The 7282-nt window shown below is 41.9% G+C and overlaps 1 protein-coding gene across 1 annotated transcript in view; it reads right to left on the bottom strand.

Annotated features, from left to right (window-relative positions):
• Positions 1-7009, bottom strand: part of LOC101852753 — an 18626-nt gene extending 11617 nt beyond the window's left edge. Inside the window, exon 1 of the mRNA XM_005092287.3 lies at positions 6824-7009. The gene's annotated coding sequence lies outside the window, so the exon portion shown is untranslated. The remainder of the gene's footprint in view (positions 1-6823) is intronic.
• Between the last annotated feature and the right edge of the window lie 273 nt (positions 7010-7282).

Raw genomic sequence — 7282 nt, 5'->3', positions numbered from 1 at the left:
AAGTAGGGTAACTCTGTTCGCAAAGAGTGCGCTTTTGTGAAGAGGGCGCCACCAAATTTTGAGGACACTTTTTTAATTGGCTCAAAGAGAGAAGTGGCCCATCTTGTTATGTACTATCATTGGTTCTATTAAGCGTACTGAAAATCGAGACGAAATGTTACATGTTTGGTCTAATTGTATTCGATACTGAAGGCGATTACTCCAAGTTCACCTGTAACAAAGAAATATAGTAAAATACTAGTCGCTGTTCCCCGGTCGCTGTTCCCCGGTAAAATGACGTCATGAGTCCTTGTTCCCCGGCGCAGCCGTACAAATGAATAGATCTAATACACTGTCTTCTCTGCTCTTTGCCTTCTGTTTGTGTGTCCACATCTTTAGTTAACTTACTTTTTTAAAATCTTGAGATCATTATTCAAAACCGCACGTTTAAAAGTTACAACTGCGCTTTTTGCCAAATTGAGAATTAATGTTTAATAGATATTTTCTCTATTGTTTTGACGGGTAAACATACAATATATGAATTCAGGATTTAATTTCTTCACAATCAGTGATGACGCCTCGAATAGGACGTTTTGATAATTAAATTCCTATTGTGAGGTAACGTTTCGTGTGTGCCCTCATTTCTTTATGGGTCTACTCTTTGTCTCTCTTCGGCACGCGAGATAATTTTTTGGAATCGTTTAATCCGGCTCGCGACTTAGACAAGATTGCCCATGCCTGCACTACAGCATACTCTGTCAATGCGCTTTACAACTAGTATTATTATTATTATTACCCCAGCAGACCCCAGAACACCAAAAACATTATTGGCTTCCCGGGATTTCTAAAGATTGGTCCACTGTTATTTTAAAGCAGGTCTGATGACGTAACACTGCCCAGCCTAATGCCTTGTTAGTCTTGCTCATACTACGCGTTGTACTTCCCTCTGTTTGTACTGAAGGGTTTTAGCCTCAGTTCAAATTGTGCGACGTACTTGTGCTGCGCCCACTTCCACAGATCTATAGATCTGTGTATTATGACTTCTGCGCTTCTTGTTCTAGGAAAAAGTCACTAGTGCAATCGAAATTAATATATTATGTATGAATACCGAATGACGTAGATCTATGAGCTTTCCTTGGATACGATTGAAACTGAAACTGAAAGACATTACCCCTACCTCGGTGTCGCGTCCCTGTGTAACAATCTCCAGCACTCCCGCCCAACACCCACGCCCAATGCACTGTTATTTAAAAGGTGGGACCAGAGCCATGAGCCCCCACCCCTTTTTCCAAACAACTCAAGTTCAAGAAGCCCCTCTATTGAGGATTCGAATCAGGGCTATCCGCATCATGGTTTGGCATGATGTCATCTGAACTCATGGCGTGCCGAACCTTTCAGAAAGGGATTTTCTATTTCCACGTCGTACAAGTAATATGTTTTGGAGATTCAACGTTTTCACGTTTGGCCAAGTGTACCTCCACGTACCGCGATACAATCTCTAATCGAAACAATTACACGTACCGGCTTCTACTAGATGTATATCTACTTGATAACTAATACTTAACGAAAGAAAAAATGGGGGCTTGAGGGGGGAGGGTCGCAGCGTTCAAGGAAAACTTAGGGCGAAAAAATAGAGAACGCCGATTTCGGAGACTGACTCAGTAAGCGCCGATAGGTATAAAAATTCCCTTATGATTTCCAACTTGCCCCACATAGAGCTGGCCGACTGCAGGCGGCTTTAAACTCGGATCGGAGTTGTCGGCTCAGAAGAAGACAGGTACGGTAGCCTACATTAGACAGTGGTTACATACTATGGCTGTTCAAGTTGGCCGGGTTAGGCCGCAACCATATTCACGCCCGACACCCACAGACGGACCAGACCCGCTGTTTTCCGTCGGGTGGGGCCGACCATATTAACACCGGAGTTTGGCAGTCAGACACCGCCGTCTTGCAAATATGGCGTGTAGCGGAAGAAGAAAATTGTTGTCGTTGCTGCTTTTGAGACGCAGACAAAAAAAGGGAAACCAAGTCAAGAAGATTTTCAGTGCATCCCATCCAAAGAAACCGTGATACACTTGGTGAATGTTATCATTTGTTTCCGCAGTTGTTGGAAGATAGTGAAAAATTCCAACAATACTATCGCATGGAAACATAGCAGTTTCAATGAACTGTTAGAGATATGCAGAGCTAACTTCTCCCACAGACTGACTTTAGAAATAAAGTCAAAAAGTACACCTCCAGTCTGTGGGAGAGCCACTGGGAAAACCAGAAAAATAATAAATTATATGAAATTAAACCCAGACTAGAACAGCGAAATCCTTCGGATCTCTCCAGAAGAGACGAAGTCATTTTTACTCGATTGCGCATCGGACACACGGCCCTGACCCACAAATACCTCCTACAGGGAGAAGAGAAGCCGTTCTGTGTCGGATGCGACACAGATTTAACCATTAGACACATTTTAACAGAATGTCTAGACTTTGGAGAGATCCGAAGGAAATATTATAAATGCAAGAAATTGCAGGATATTTTCTCCGTCGTTGTTCCCAGCAGAATTTTAAATTTTATAAAGGCCATTGGCCTTTATGGCGAGTTGTAAAGTGAATCTGATATTATTTAAAATTTTTATTGTTACTTAAAAGTTGTTTTAGATCACAAATGTATTTACACCGAATTTGAATATTTTAACTTTTTAGCATTTTAAAGTAAATTAGTTACCAGTCGTGAAGTGAACTTTCGCAGAGGTGAACAACTTGTGTTTCGCGCACTCATATGACCTTAGCAGTTGCGAGCGCCGTAAAACCTTATACTACTACTACTAGAGCTAACTTGACGAAGGAAATATCGAATTTCAAACGGCCTATTTCACCAGCTGAGCGTCTTACAGTTACCTTAAGGTGAGCTAACCTGTCACTATCATCATCATCATCATCATCATCAGCAGCAGCAGCAACAACAGCAACAACAGCATCACTATCATCATCATCATCATCATCATATCAGAGTCGTAGTATGCACGTATGTAATATCGGCGTCATCTTCCTTATTATCCATCAACACAACAACCACCGCCACCACCACCACCATTAAAATTATAATGTGCATACAAAAAGGAAGAAATATTTATCAACACAAACAGAATTGACATTTTAGAGGGACTTTACGGCCTGTGACTAACTGGGCCTGTGACTAACTGGCATGCCTCCAATTATACAAATGAAAACAAAGTAAAATACTAGACGTCAGACTGCATTTCTTGTGCAATAGTTTCCCACAGTTTCAGTATATAATCTCGGTTGCGATGTAACTTGCACCGTTTGTCAAAAATAGCTGACCGCTGTTGAACTAAAAGAATGAGGTTTTTCATCATCCATTTTCTTTTCTTCTTTCTTCTTTGTCGGGGCGATCTAGGCAAGTTGTGTTTTCAAATTCCAAGAACTGCTAGAATTCTGTGTAGTGTCGTTGGGGCGGGAAAAGGGACACAACTATGCAGAGATAACATCACTAAAATTACCTCCCATTTCGCCCGACGGACCGTCTTCGATAGAACATGTTTTTTTTTTATCGGAGACGGTCTGACCGGGGATGACACAGGACGCCGGTCGTCAGTATGGTAGCCGAAACCGTTTTTTTGTTACCTTCCATTACTAAAAAGCCTGTGCGCATTCTTTTGTGCCCGAAGACGGCCTGGTCCCTCTGTCGGTGTCGGGCGTTAATATGGTTGCAGTCTTATAGTTGTTGTTCTTGAGCTTCACAAGCCTTTTGAGTGATTTTTGTCATTCCAATTTTTTTATTTTTTTAGGTTGTGTGTGTGTGTGTGTGGGGGGGGGGGGGGGGGGCTTCCGTCAAACAGCGTGAATTTTCATCGCCGAGACAGGACTGGGTGTCGACCACGAATTCACAAGATGTCTTCATTTATTGCTAAGAAATCCGCCTCAAGACGGCAGACTTTCATCCTCTGTCCCACTTACATTTGTGTGCATGTAATAACGTTGGCTGAACGAGGTTTTGGAGTGATGAGACGACCTTACCTTGTCCATAAACAAATAGTGAGTTTTAATTTGACCGTCGCTGAAGGGAGTTACTCTCTTCGAAAACAATTAAAGTCTCCTTGGGTTTTGTGGCCCCCCCCCCCCCACCACCACCACCACCAAACACACACACACACACACACACACACACACACACACACACACACACACACACACACACACACACACACATCGCACGCGCAGAGAGAGAGAGAGAGAGAGAGAGAGAGAGAGAGAGAGAGAGAGAGAGAGAGAGAGCGAGAGAGAGAGGTTTGTCATTAACTTCATTTAACAATAATTATTACGTATGTGTACATGCTCATGATTCAATTATAATAAATAGAATAATTTGTGCTAAATATCCCCGCTCAATGGCAAGCCCTAAGCGCGTACAATCTATCCTATATTTAACTTGTGTACGATTCTTTATGTACATGTAATGTTTACATTACTTTTATCCGCCGTTTAGATCTATACCCTTTATGGGTGTCGCGGGAAGAAAGAGGCGTCTCTCTGCCACCGGTCTGATGGTAGTGTCTACGTTCTCTAAGGTTAGTAAAGAACCTAAAGATAGCTCTCTCGCTCTGTCTAACTGGGAAACGAGTTGACAATGTTGCTTCCACAGGGCGTACACTTTATTTTCGCAAGCTATTTACTTTAGCGAAACAGTTCTTTCCCACGAAATTAAAATGCTCGCTTACGTAAAGCTGTCTACAGTACCGTATCTTGCCTTCACAGCGACGTTAAACCCCTCGGCTTAACAACCAACCAACGCATTCTTTCATCCCATCGAGACCCCCCCCCCCCCTGTTCACTAAATTTTGACATCACGCACACAATATAAATGTGTACACTTTTCACACAAGAAAGATGCACGCGCTCTGATCCCCCCCCCCCCCCCAAAAAAAAACAAAAAAACAACAACAACCTTTTTGAATATAAGTATAAGTCGCTGTAGATCAGGCCTTCTGTAATTAGTGTTTAGGCTAGACGATATCTTGCAGTTTACAGGCGATTTCGTCTTCTAACCTCAAAGCTAAAGTATAAGACACAACGTGAGAGAGTGAGAGACCATAGATGATACTGACAGATCTATCAAATTCAAACGTGTGGAAAAACATTGCTGATTTGGTGTGTGATGTGACATCACTGTCATAAAATCAAATCACTTGGGTCAAGGTCAAGTCAGTCATATCAACACTAGATCTAGTGTATATCTTAAATATTTATGCCCCTCGGGGCAGTTTTGATTTCAAGAGACTTTCAAATCAAACCCACAGTCGCTTGTACCCTTCTTCTTATCCGAACCTACTATGAAATAGAAATAACCCAATATGACCCAGCGAGTGACCTGGCGAACCTATAATACGATGTATATCGGCAAAACATGACGCTAACCAATTTTATTTTTTTTAAAGAAAAAGAAAGATTGGAAAAGTAGCTCAGCCTCATCCGGAAGTTCAAATACAGACTTGTTACAATTATAAATTGTATTAATTTTGATTCGTTATAGAATGTAGACAGCTAGCTGCTTGTATACATTCTCTAACAATACTAACATTAGCGTACGCAGACACCTCCCTCTGCTACAACTACAAGACGGAGGGAGAGTTTGGGTCAAGGGGATGCCATATAAGGTGTGTTTCCCTGACTCCATCTATCCAGGTCTTTCTCATCTAGCCTTGTCGCCATTGATTTTTCTTTAAGTAGGCACGTTGTGCTAGATGGTGTGTTGGTAATCGCATGAGATGTCCGAACCATTTGATTCTTTGGTGTTGGATGTTGTTATGCATGAGATCATAATTAATTTTGTGCGCACCATTTCTCTGACTACTGGGTTTCTAATTTTGTTTCGCTTGGTCTTGTTTACATGTACTTCTTTTCTAAGACATCGCAATTTACATGTAATTCTTTACTCCAATGTCGTGTTCGTGGTCCATGTTTGGCATTGATAAGTGAGTGTTGGGATGACTTGTTTACGTGCACTTGTGTGAAGGACCGACATCACTGCTCAAGGGGCATCCCCATAAGCGCTGTTGGGAGGAATAATATGGTGTTGATCATTTTGAGTTTTGTTGTCATGGGGATGTTAGGATGTTTCAGTAGTGAAGCAAGCTGGTAGTTAACATTATTGGCCTTTTGTACTCGTGTTTCAATTTTCTTTTTTCTATTAGTTTCTGTAGCAATAAATAATCCACTGCCGACTTGCTTATAAACGTAATGCAGTTTGGTCAAATCAGTTGATCTTTCAAGTCTGCTCGTTTGGTCTAGATCTATTCAGTTGTTGTTGTTGGGTTGTTGTTTTTAGGGGGGGGTGATTTTGTTTTGTTTTTGATTTTTGTTTTTTTGGGGGGTGGCATTTGATGATGATATTACGTTCCAGTTCCATGTCTTTTCTTTCTCATGTACTGATCATTACAACTTTCTTTTATAATATGTTAAATCGCTAGCAGTACAAATAATTAATTCCGCACTCCCAACCATTCACCACTCACCCCCCCCCCCCCCTCCCCAAAAAATAACACAGGCAAAATCCAAATTTACATAAACAAGCAACATTTCAGGCAACAAAACGGTCGTCTGTTTGACTAAAGATCAGACTGTATATAGATATATGCACATAGGCACAATAACGCATTCAAATGTATTAGTATCTCAAAAAGAAAAGACAAACGGACAGAAACAACAGAAGGAAAAGCAGGAAAGAAGTAGGACTGCCAGCGCCAGTTACGCACGCAACCAGCCGCAACAAAACAGCAACAGGGAAACCCACAGAGGAGGCACTGACACACCAACATAAGTTATAAACTTACCTTAAACTAGCCGACACTGTCGCCGACACCAATGACTTGGACGGAGGCCATTTACATTATGCAACAGCAAGGGATATTCAAATACTTTTTATAGAGATTTAGTGAAAGGAAATAAAACTTAAAGTTGTCCGTGCCAGAGACCTCGACTTGAGCTGCGAGTTCCTAGAAAAGAGGAGATCGATACCCTGTACGCGCGCGGGGGGGGGGTGTTGTCTCCAAGTGACGGCGAGAAGACTCATTTCACGGAGCGAAGAGTGTCTAGAACTGGAACTAGAACCGGTGGAGGAAACCAGAGAAGCTTTTGCAAAGGATCAATCAGCAGAGTTTTTTTTTTTTTACTCTGACAAACATAGAAACAAGTACATGTATCACGGGACAACACAGGTAAACACAGGTAGATTGTAAACAAGACGTCGTATCCTGGAGAAGAAGAGAGGGGGAAGAGAGAGAGAGAGAGAG

The sequence above is a fragment of the Aplysia californica genome, unplaced genomic scaffold (genome assembly GCF_000002075.1).
Source record: "Aplysia californica isolate F4 #8 unplaced genomic scaffold, AplCal3.0 scaffold00043, whole genome shotgun sequence".
NCBI lineage: Eukaryota > Metazoa > Mollusca > Gastropoda > Aplysiida > Aplysiidae > Aplysia > Aplysia californica.
This window is presented reverse-complemented; position numbering and strand designations above follow the sequence as displayed.